A 12,848-nucleotide genomic window follows, 5' to 3' on the forward strand; every position below is an offset into this window, starting at 1 on the left:
AAAAGAATAGCGCAGTTTGGCACATGAGTAGGCAGACCAATGGAACCAAATAGAAGACCCTCTAGGTGTGAAAGTCCTATAGGTGAAAAACAGTCAAACAACTGAGTCAAAGAGGGACTTTGTAATAAATGGTGTTGGGGCAACAATACCTCATACTCTATTGGTGAGATAGGAGGGAATAGAGTGCTGAAGAGAATGAGAAATAGTGCCATCCTTATGAAGAAGCATTTGGCAGGATCTAAATGAGACACCGTGTACATTCACCTTTCATCCCAACCCTGTGGCTTCTAGGAATTCATCTCAAAGATATTCCCAAACCACATGTCCACTCTTACATATGCGGGCGTCTTCCTTATCCTATTATTTGGATTTGCAAAATATTAGAAACTACTTAAATGCCCAAATATGGAAGATTGATTCAATAAACTATGATATACACAATGTAACACAAGGAAGCATTTAAAAGAAGAAGACCTTTATTAACTGCTAGTAATATATATTGAAAATGAGAACCTAAGCTATAAAAGCAAAGTACAGAAGCAAACATTTTTTGTGTGTGATAAAGACAAGAAATAAGAAAATGTAATGGACTTGCTTATTTTAGTAAAAAGAAATACAAGAGCCAGTAAACCAGAATACAGTAAAAATTAGTTATCTTGTAAAGGTAAAATTTCTAAGCTGATTGTAAGCTGCAAGAGTCTGAGTTAAAGTGTAAAAGAGTGGGCATTGTAAAGCTTCTAAATTGAAAGGCTTGGGCTAAAAATAATAATAATAGGCCAGGTATTGTTAAAATTCCTCTGCTACCCCCGGAACCTGTAATCTCTGTAGCTGTTAGAACAATACCTGAACTGCCCAGTAAAATATTTCCATTGATTCCCTGGTTGTTTATTAGCTAAGGGCTCCAAATAGCTCAGACGTAGGCATTGCAGGACCTAAACCAATCAGTTTGAATGTGTACCCCACTTAGGAGCACCAATCACCCCTGTCCAATCTGTTCCCGCCAATGTATGCACTAATCATGGCTCAGGGTTGTTGTTCAATTTTCCCGCGCCTAAAGATGATTTGTTCTGATGTATGCAAAGCCCCCCACCCTCTCCAAAAAGTGTACTTAAGCTCTGCTTGACCTCTGCTCTGGGCTCTGGGCTGCTCTCCCTTCCTGAGTGAGCCTTGAGCCCCAGCATGCTGGTTCAATAAAACTTCCCCCCTGCAATTGCATGAGGCTGGTCTCTTGTGTGGTCTCTCCCTCCGACGCCGGACCCTTACAATCTACAAGGAATTTGGTGAGAGGACAAGATAGGAAGGATGGAGGAGGAAGAGAAAATTCTGAGCTTATCTTTTGGTGTAGGTAACCTACTTACAAAGCACATCAATGTTACATACATTCAGAAATAAAATTAAATCAACAAAGGAAAAATTGAAAACGTGTAACTGAATGCAAATAGAAACAAATGAATCCAATGGTATGTTAATAAGTGACATTACAGCAATGAAGAGGGAAGAAAGAAGTGAAACCAATCAAGTCATTTTGAATACAATCCACAGTCTAATGCAGACAATAAACTAGGGGAAAAAAATCAATCCCAGAAAAGAAGAAACACAATGGACAATAAACATTTTAAAATACTGGCTATCTTAATTGCTGGGCTAAGGATGTGACTCATGCTTGCCTAGCATGCCCAAGGCCCTGGGTCCAATCCCCAGCACCACAACAGGGAAAAAGCAAAAACAAAACAACCACAACCTCCACCCTTGCCATTCTAGTGGGTGTAAAACATTATAGTTTTCGTTTTTTAATTTGCATTTCCCTGAATGCTAATGAAACTGAGCATCTTTTCATGTGAATTTGACAAGAAAGTTAAATTAGCAAAGTGTTTGAAATTTAGTATCCAGTGTTAAAGAGTTTTTTGAGGAAATGTAAATTAGACAATCTTTCTGTGGGGTGATTTGGAAATACATATAAAGATCTTTAAGAATTTTGAGATCCTTTTGTTACCGATATTTACCAATAACCAGTCCTTGTGTCCCCAATGCTCCGAGGCAAGTGTAGAGGGGAAAGTGGAAGGCTTTATTAAAGGACAGCAGAAAAGACTTCTCCCCAGAGGAAGAAGGGGACCCAAAAGGTGGAATCCGTGAAAGGGGGAGGTCTTCTCTTTTTCATAGCTAAGGGCTTCTTTTAGTCCTCCCACATTCCTGTCCTCTGTTTCCCTTTATCTCGAAGTGATAGAATGCAGGTGGGAAGGCCAAAAGGTGGGAGACGGTGGGCTGAAGGAGTAATGTGGCAGGAAGGGCCTGGGGTGATTTGATTAGCACCTCCCTGCTTGCTGGGAGCTGCTTCATTAACAGTTCCTTAGGATGGGTTCCGGGCCTTGGGGACATTAACATTTCAAATTCCCCAAGTTCTGCTCAGGTTTCCTGGACTCCATTCTCAATAATGGTCTTCATTTTCTTTTTCTTTCTTTCTTTCTTTTTTTTTTTTTAAAGAGAGGGAGAGAGTGAAAGAGAGAATTTTTTTTTCAATATTTATTTTTTAGTTTTTGGCCGACACAACATCTTTGTTTGCTGAGGATTGAACCCAGGCCCGCACGCATGCCAGGCGAGCGTGCCAGGCGAGCCCACTACTGCTTGAGCCACATCCCCAGCCCCATTTTCTTTATCTTACTCTATATTAGGCCCCATTTACCTAACTACACTAACTACCTATCTTTAAATCTGGCTTCACTTTGACCCAGAAATTCCAATTCTTAGAATTTATTTTATGAAAATATTCAGTGATTTATAATTAAATTTATGCATTAGAATTATCTTACCAATCTTACCAATGTTACTCCTAAAATCAAAATGGGGGGGCTTTAATTAAATTATAAGACTTCCATGAGATACAAGAGTTCACAGCCATTAAAATCATACATGGTGTCACAAACTTTTAATCCAAGCTACTCAGAAAGCTGAGGCAGGAGGATCTTAAGTTTGAAGCCAGCCTGGGCAACTTAGCAAGACATGGTCTGAAAATTTAAAAATCAAAAGGACTGGATGTGTAGCTCAGCGGTGAAGCACCCCTGGGTTCAGTGTTGGAAAGGAGGTTAATGGGGAATTCAGCAATGCTGGCTGGGAGCATGAATCAGTGCAACCATTTGGTTACACTTCACAAATTTTAAATTCTCTGTACTTTATATCTAATAATTCCATCCAAAAGACACTACTGACACCTGTGCCAAAGAGGGATATATAAGCCCTACTCTGTCTTTAGTATCTGTAGTGGTGAAGTAGTATGAAGAATTCCTAGTGCCCAGCAAGAAAAGAATGAATGGCTGTACTTATGTCCACAGTAGAAATGTTAAGCCGCCATGAAAGTGAAAGAAGTACATTTTACTAAAGCAACATGGATTAACTGAATCCCTTTTTTTTTTTTAAGTGAAAAAAGCAAGAGACATATGACTAATTCTACTATAATACCATTTTTATAAAGTTCAACATCAAGTAAACCAAATAATTTGTAAACCCAAACTTCAAGAAAATAGTTAGCGGGGCTGGGGATGTGGCTCAAGCGGTAGCGCGCTTGCCTGGCATGCGTGCGGCCCGGGTTCGATCCTCAGCACCACATACCAACAAAGATGTTGTGTCCGCCGAGAACTAAAAAATAAATATTAAAAAAATTCTCTCTCTCTCTCTCTCCTCTCTCACTCTCTCTTAAAAAAAAAAAAAAAAAAAAAAAAAGAAAATAGTTAGCCCCATGGGAGGAAGTGGTAGATATAAAAGGAGCACCTAGGTAAATTGTGCCCGTGATCACCATTATTTGCAATAATTTGCTTCTTGGAGAGCATACCTACATGTGCATGTGCTGTGCTCTCTGAACAAAATACTGGACAAATGTAAACCTATATATTAGTAGAGGTTATTTCTGGGCTAAAGGATTGAGTTATTTTAATTTTCTTTGTTTATAGTTTCTTAAATAGTCATGAACTTTTTTGAAAGCAGTGAAGAAAATTATTAAAATTGCAAGATCTTTTTGATTTTCATTCTGCAGCCTGAACATCTAAGTCTTAATTATCAAAGTTATAAAGTTATAAATGAGCTAGAGGAAGAGGTGCACAGAGGAATCTCCAAGGTCATGTGTGACTCCAGGTTTGGGCAGGAAGTGAGCTGAGAGCAGTAGGAAAGAAGCTACCGAAGCATGTTTCAGGGCTACGTGGGAGGCAGACATCTGTCAGCAGAGCATCAACGTGGGCAAGAGGAAGGTAATAGCAGCTAGGGGAAAATCATTTAATGAACCTGAAAATCATTCCTTGAAGTCAGAAATCCTTGTTCCAGCCTGCCTGACTTCCAGCCTCCTCCTCCTTAACCCCAATAGCATACAGATAAGAATACAGGAAACAAGGGGCTGGGGTTGTGGCTCAGCAGTAGAGCACTTGCCTAGCACATGGGAGGCCTTGGGTTCCATCCTCAGCTCCACATAAATATAAATAAAATAAAGGTATTGTGTCCAACTACAACTAAAAAAAAAAAAATAGATATTCTTTAAAAAAAAAAAAAGAATACAGGAAACAAAACATCACAATCCCATCCTTGTATCAAATGATAGGAAACTGACACCATATGTGTACCCTTCTCTTCTCTGTCACTTACAGATGTCACAACAGGACTTGAAAGAGTCCAGTAGCAAGTAATTAAAATGAAAACCAGAAAGAGGGTCCTTGACAAGAGGGCAAGCAAAGACCAAACTCCGACCCTCAGGAGAATGCGAGTTTAGACATGATGTGCCCGAGGTGGGCCTATCAGAACAGAGTGTCACACATCTTGCAATGCCAGCAGTAAGGCGTGGCTGTGGGTGGCTGAAAGAGACAGATCTGGAAGACAAAAATAGGAGCTGCTGTTTTGCATGGCAGATAACAATTTGGAAATCTTTAACACCAGAGGCTGAATCGTTGGTTCTCAGTCTCATCCAAACATGGGACAAAGATGGAACGAAAACAGACTGGGGGCTTCTGGGTGGGGTGGGGATGGCCAGGAAGAGAGGCATGGCTCCTGACTCTCTGTGATCTCCTGTGGGTTCTGAGTCTGGGACAAATTGCATGCAGAGGCTTTATGGATAAAATTTTCCAAGACTTATCTCATGAACAGTGGTGATTCTTCAACAAAATTGCCCACGGGATCAAGCATAGGTTGGTCTGGACTGGATAGAAGACTCGTCCTTGGTGTTGCCTGTGAGCTACAATCAGCTGAACCTGCCATTCCACTGGATGCACAGTGTAGATCTCCTGAGGCCAGTAGCTGTCACCGGGAAGATCCTTGAGAATTACCCCAAGTAGGCAACCCAGAGGCCTCTCTTGACTTCTCAAGAAAGGGTGTCCACAGGTTTCGCTGTTTTCCCAGATGTATTTTGGGGGTATTGTCAGGCACCTGAAAAGGTCAACAAATTCTGTTAATGTAACTTTCTAAACTGGCTCAGACCAGGCTCCATGGTGCATGCCTACAATCCCAAGATCCAGACCAGCCTAGGTAATTTAGCAAGACCCTGTCTCAAAATAAAAAATAAAAAGGAATGGGGATGGAGCTCAGTGGTAGAGCATCCCCCAGTACTGATGACTGATTCCAGCTGTTCTCAAACTGTCTGCAAACAAGATATGGTTTTGAAAAACTATCTAGGCCCTACCCTAGATGAGCTGAATTTTTTAAAGTGATATAAGGTGCAAAGAGAGTGGAGAACCCTGAGCCCCTCCATTTGTTGAAGTTAATTATTCCAGGAGTTTCTGGCTGTAGGAAGAGTGCGAAGGGCAATGGAAAACAGGCTGAGTGGAAGTTAAGAATCCAGTTCTGCCAGGTAACTAGAGCAGGTGCTTAAATAGGGTCCAGGCTGCCCCTAGGTGGGGGATGGATGTGGGAGAAAGGGGAGCTTGGCAGCCTCCAGAATGTTACTGGGCAGCTGACAGCCTCAGATGCTGTCTTCCAGGCCCAGGACAAGGAGGTACTCTCTAGCAACTTCTGCTGAGCTGTGCCTTCTCCTTGTTTTGCCTTCTTTGCTTCTCCATGTTGGTTCTGGACTGCAGCAGGCCAATCTCCTGTGCTCTGTGTCTGCCTGCCTTAGCATTTCAGAGCTCAGTCTGCACACAGCCCAGCTCCTACCTACCCTGCAAACTCATTCTTCAAGGGCCTGTGTCATCTCTGTCTTCAGTCAAAGTCCCCTTGAGGCCAGAGCCTAGGGAAAAGGGTATTTCCCCCTGGCCTGCTCAGGGGCCTCTCTGGTTCACTTCACATCACATTAAAGATGCTTCCTGGGCTAGGGTGGTGGCTCAGTGGCAGAGAGCTTGCCTCTCACATGTGAGGCACTGAGTTCAAATCCTCAGCACCACGTAAAAATAAATAAACAAAATAAAGATATTGTATCCATGTATAACTAAAAAATATTTTTTAAAAAGATGCTTTCTATGTGGGTTTGGACAACTGTTTGCCTAGAAATGTCCCTCTTCTTCCTCTAATGAGATGCTTCCATCTTTTTTCCAGGACACAGGAACACAGAGTACAAAAAGCCACCTGGTTATTATCCAGATGCCCAGCTGGGAATGGAGGGGCCGCTGCAGCTGGTGCAGTATCTGGGAAACCGGAGCCCCAGTGCTCCCACCTGCCCACGTGCTGACCCTGCTACACAGCAAATCCCACCCCACCCCACATTACTTTTTCAGATGCTTATATATAAAATCTCTTCACTGAAAGCTCCAGAAACTTCATATAGGGAGACACTTTCAGGTACTCAGATGACCTCCTGGGTACAGCTTGGTTTGCTGAGGCTTCTCAGACAGATCCCTCACTTTGCTTATTTCCCAGGTCACTCATCCCATTGTTTTTTACCCCCACCATCTGCTGGCTCCTCCACACATCAAGGGTTACTTTCCTGCTAATCTATTTGGCTTCAACCTTCAAAGACCCCATTTCCATCTAGATCATCCTCTCCTGTCTCCAAGGATAAATACCTGTCCATTACCTGCCCCAAGATCTGACTGAGACTTCACTCTACCATGCGGCCTGCGCAATGGTTTCATTTGTGAGATTCTAGGCATAAAGTTAGTTAGAAGAGATCGAAATAAAACACACAGACTCAGCTACCTTATTTCTATTGCTAGGTCCAAGACGGCTCACCTCTCTGGTTCCCTCCTCTAACCGCCCAGCAGGGCAGCAAGGATTACTCAGGGCTAGCAGGAGAGAGAGAGTTTGAACACGCCTGGGAGTAGCCTTTTATTGGGGAACAAGAGATTCAGGGGAGAATTCCATCCAATGAAGGTTGAGGGGGGGCTGCACTCCAAGGTCAGGGTCAGTGATTGGGTCCCCGGGGTCAGTGGTCAGGCACACCCCCACACGGATGGGCTCTCTCATCAGGAAAGGGCCAGGAAAACTTCGACACTGCCAAAGCGCCTCAGACCCTTAACAGGAGTCACCCAATCACGTGTCAGAAATGGCTTCCCACACTTCACCATCTGTGAGAAGGTTGATTGTTTAGTGTGACCCTCACTCTTCTCTGATCACTACCTGGTGGTGTCTCCTTCACCTTTAGGCCCCATTAAGGCTATTTTTGCATTAGTTGGCACATTACGGGATAAACAGCTTGGGCTGTTACACTTTTGCCTGCTGTGTTTCCTTGCCTAGATTTCAAGTTTCTCAAACCCAGGACTCATGGTGAGAACACAAGAATATACAGGATCTTGGCAATGGGTGGTGAGAGGTGGGCAGGGGTCCCACTGGGACCCCAGAAGATCTGTCCCTGGCTGTGGTGCAGTTGTTAAGTCTGAGTATGATAAATAAGATTTTTTCCCCCTACATAAACAAACACCCTATGGCACATTTTTACCAGTCAACGTTCTTTCATGACTTTTCAGAAACCTAGAAAGGTCATAAACCTGAGGAAACTCAACCTTGCCGCATTTTGGATGGTTGGTGAGAAACACCAAGGAAGACTGCAAAATATGCATGAACTACAATTCCCTGCACTGCTAGTAGGACTGTCTCACTGGCAGGTAATATTTAACGGGCACCTCCTATGTGCAAGGCTATGAAATGGAAGGTGAGAAAACACGTGAGGCAATTTCTGCTTTAAGAAGGTTAAAAATAGCAAGTGGGTTATACAGAACAGATGATTTTTTTTAAAGAGTGAGAGAGAGAGAGAGTGAGAGAGAGGGAGAGAGAGAGAATTTTAATATTTATTTTTTAGTTATCGGCGGACACAACATCATCTTTGTTTGTATGTGGTGCTGAGGATCGAACCTGGGCCGCACGCATGCCAGGCGAGCGCGCTACCGCTTGAGCCACATCCCCAGCCCCAGAACAGATGATTTTCAAGAGATTACATAAAGGACATTGAAATTGAGGTTCTAGGGCTAAGGGAGCCCAGAAGATGACTCGTTCCATCCAGAGGCAGGGTGGTAGGCTGTAACAGTACTGGTCCCCACTGAACCACGCCTCTTGGTACACGTGCTCTTACATATTCCCCTCCCGCATTGACTCTGCCTTGGCCATATCACTTGAAGCAACAGCACATATGACACAAGCAAAAACATTGTCCTGAGAGCACTGTATAAGGAAGCCAGTCTAGCCCAAGGGAGGATGAGAGGCCTTGTGGAGAAAAAGTGAGTGGGCATCCCCTGCCAGGCATGTGGGTGAGGCCATCTGGGTGTACCAGTCCAACTGACCTTACACAGAGGCCACCCCTTGTCCATGGTTCTGCTTTGCAAGGTTGCATTTGCCCACGATCAACTGAGACCCAAAAATAAGAATGGCAAATTTCAGAAACAAATAACTCCCGAGTTTTAAATTGTCATTCTGAGTAGCACGAGGAATCTCCCACCATCCCTCTGCATCCCAGCAGGATACAGATAATAAAGAATCCCTCGGTCCAGCTGTTCACATTACTTGTGGTAGTTGAGTGAGAGATCACATTCACATAACTTGTATTACAGTATATTGTTCTAATTTATTAATAGCTATTATTAATCTCTTATTATGCCTAGTTTATAAGTTAAACTTAATCATAGGTATGTATAAGAAAAAACACCATATACACAATTCACTGTCCTCTGCTGTTTGGGGCACCCACCACATATCACCCATGGATAAGGGTGGCTAAGTGTAGCTAAGTGTAGCTATGTGAGTGGGTCCTGGTGACACCAGCAGAGGAGCCTCCCAGTTGATCCAAAGAATTGACAGAAGCAGTAAGTTGATATCAAAACTAAATGTTTTGGGTTAATTTGTTATGCAGTATAGATTACATTCAGAAATTGGAACCTGGGAGAAGGAAGAACTGCCACAAAACAAAGCCTGTGGTACTTATTGGCTCTAGACTGTGTGGCAAGGGGAGGCTGGGAAGGCAAGGAGGTTGTGCTGAAGGTTGGAAAGCTGGTGACGTGTGTCACAGCAGTGAGACGATGAGCAGTGAGAACAAGAATAGTGAAAGTAGTGCTGCAAAACTGTCACCTCAAGTAACTTGGAAGACAGAAAACACACCTAAGGAGCTTATGAATCCAGCCAAGGAAATTTCCAGGCAGAATATTAAAAGTATAAATTGTCTTTTTAGCAGCTTTAACTACAAAGGAAGGGAAAGAGGAACTGTTCAGCTTGTAAACAGGATTTAGAAGAAACGTGGAGGGCCAGGGATGTGCTGGATTGCAAAATAAAATGTTTCGTATGTCCAGGGTCCCCAGCCCAAACGTCTCAAAGACATAGCTTCAGAGTAAAGACAAAGTTAAGTTTGAGGCTATAGGACTATTTTCTAAAACATAAAAACACAACAAAGTTTTCGGGGAGTTTTGGAACAGGATGGTTCAAACTGAAAAGAGGTTTCTGGGATCCAAATTTTCTAAGGGAAGAAAGCATGTTGAGAATGCTACTTGCTGCAGACACAGGACAATACTTTTCAGAAACAAGATATCTCTCAGAAGGTGGAACCAAAAGGCCACAGGGCAATGCCAAGGGACAAAGAAAGCAGTGGACTGAAAAGTCCGTCCCCAGGAGCTCACAGGACCCTCCTGCAGGAACATTTAAGAATGGGATTGTAAAGTCAAAGGATGAACATTTTTTTTATAACTCTTGCTTCAGGGTTGGGGATGTGGCTCTAGCGGTAGCGTGCTCGCCTGGCATGCATGCGGCCCGGGGTTCGATCCTCAGCAACACATACAAACAAAGATGTTGTGTCCGCCGAAAACTAAAAAATAAATATTAAAAAATTCTCTCTCTCTCTCTCTCTCTCTCTCTCTCTCTCTCTCTCTCTCCCACTCTCTCTTTAAAAAAATAAATAAATAACTCTTGCTTCATATCCCCATGTGATTTCTGGAAAATTTGTATTGATTTATAGAAAATAGGATTTGGGTGCTACTCAGTCAATATCTTAAGTCATCAGCCAAGTTTATCCTGCACTGAATGACTATTCGCAGGCTAAACCAGGAAAGGAACTACCTGGCCAATTCACAGAGTCATAGGAAAGGATAAATCATTGTAAGATTGTATAAAAAGTTTTGGGATGGATTTGTTAGGCAGCAATAGATAACCAACACACAGGAAGACTGAAAAAAACCTTCTCTCAGGAGCTGGCACTTAAAGATCAGAGAGGGAAAGGGTGTCCCTAGCATTGCAAGAGAAGGTGGAGAGCCAGCACAGGCCCAGGGAAAGGACAGGGCATTAGGAGCCACTTTGTGCATCTTATGCCACAGTCTGTAGGAACTACTCCAAGGAGTGAAGAAGTCTCCTTTTAGAAAGTAGCATGTTTAGAAAGTCTCTGCACTTTGAGCTTTTCTTTATTTAACAGAGGTCTTGGTGTAGCTGTGGGGATCATAAAGGTCCAAAGATTTTTCCACTTCTACTGTCCAAACATACGTCAGGATGGTGCTGACCGAGGACAAGCATGAGCTGTCCTTTCTCAGCTGTGCATTTAGCAGAAAATAAATACACCCAGACTGCACCAGCTGGGCATGATAGAACTTGAGGTACAAAGATTTACATTTACTATATATATATTGTTGTTTTCAAACTATGCACCATGAATTATGCCCTTAATTTCTCTGGGTCTCATTTTATTTGTAAAACAAGCAGATGTCTTCCAACTTTGAAAGTCTAAGGTTCTAGAAAGAGACTTTAATGTATAAATAAATATGAAAGTGCCTCCCACATAAGCAATCAAATATTTGTTGACTGTGAGTAGACATGAGCCATAAAATGGACTATGGCAGCACCGAAATCTTATCTATAAACCAATAATACAAACTTTCCAGAAATCAATATGGGGATAAGAATCAAGAGTCATAAAAATGTTCATCATTTGACTTTACAATCCCATTCTTGAAGATTTATCCCAAGGAAATAATTAAACATAAGATCAAAACTATATGCATTGTCAAAAGAGGGGGTAATTAGCATATTAAATGAAATGATTTAAAACTGTTAAAAAATTGCATGCATTACCTATAATGGAAAAATTAAAAGAAATTAAAAATATCTAGCAAAAAGGATAAATGATTGCATGTGCAATATCACGTAGCTGTTGCAAGATTATGAAAGCTGTAGATTTATGAGCAAGTGATTGAGATTTCATAATTAATGAAAAAGGCCAATTATTAGACTATTACTTGAACTATTGTAAAAATAGTCTCTGCACAGGGACAAAGGCTAGAAAGAAACATGCAAATATGAAAATAGTTCTAGGGTACTAGTGGGTTTAATAGTGTTAGCGTTTGCCTAGCGAACGAACACAAAGCCCTGGGTTCAATCCCTCGCGCCACAGAAAAGACAGCTGAGATTATGTGAAGGTTTCTCTTTGTCTTTCTTGCCCCCCACATTATTATCCTGAAGGGTCTTGCTAGGTTGTCTTTATCATAGGGCTCTTTAAAAAAATTATTTATTTACTTTAGTTTTAGGTGCACACCATATGTCTTCATTTTATTTTTATATGGTGCTGAGGATAGAACCCAGTGCCTCCCGCATGCTAGGCGAGTGCTCTACCTCTGAGCCACAACCACAGCCCCCATAGGGCTCTTTTTAAGGTCTCATGATGTAGCTGAGCCCTTCATGCTAGTGATGCGCCAGTGTTCCTACAGGAGCATAGCAGGAAAGCCCACCACACTGGCTCTGAGATGGCCTGGTGCCCAAGCTGGCAGGAGCCCTGAGAAAGGCCTGAGCCTCTCCTGGTAACCTCCAAGAAAACTATTGGGATCCACAAGTGGATGACCACTGTCCCTAAACCAGACAAGGGTAATCCAGTCTGAAGGACCATGGCACCGAGGTGGAGCCAGGAACAATAACAAGGCAATTCAGAGACTCTCAGGTGCCCAGGCCTCTGCAGAAAACCAAGGAAAACAAGGAACCTATGCTAACCAAGAAGTTACCTGACCAAGGTATTCTTGTTGCTGGAAATCAGAGAGGGGAATTGAGAGAAGAAGCATCACCTCACCCCCATCGGAGGGGAAGATCATTTCTCCACAAACCAGCTGTTTCAGTCAGCTTTTTTGCTGCTGTGATCAAAAGACCTGACAAAAACCATTACAGGAGGAAAAGTTTATTTGTGGGCTCATGATTTCAGAGGTCTCAGTCCACAGATGGCTGACTCCATTCCTCAGGGCCGGAGGTGAGGCAGAACATCATGGCAGAAGAGTGTGCAGCAGAGGAAAGAGCTGGGAACATGGCAGCAAGAAGGAGGGAGAGAGAGAAAGAGAGGCCTCTGCTCAACAAGGACAAAATATATACCCCAAAGGCACACCCCCAGGGACCCACCTCCTCCAGCCACACCCTGCCTGCTCAGTTACCCTTCAGTTAATCCCTAACAGTGAGTTAACACACTGATTAGGTTAAGACTCACAACCCAATCATCTCACCTCTAA

This window comes from Urocitellus parryii, chromosome 12, assembly GCF_045843805.1.
Source record: "Urocitellus parryii isolate mUroPar1 chromosome 12, mUroPar1.hap1, whole genome shotgun sequence".
NCBI lineage: Eukaryota > Metazoa > Chordata > Mammalia > Rodentia > Sciuridae > Urocitellus > Urocitellus parryii.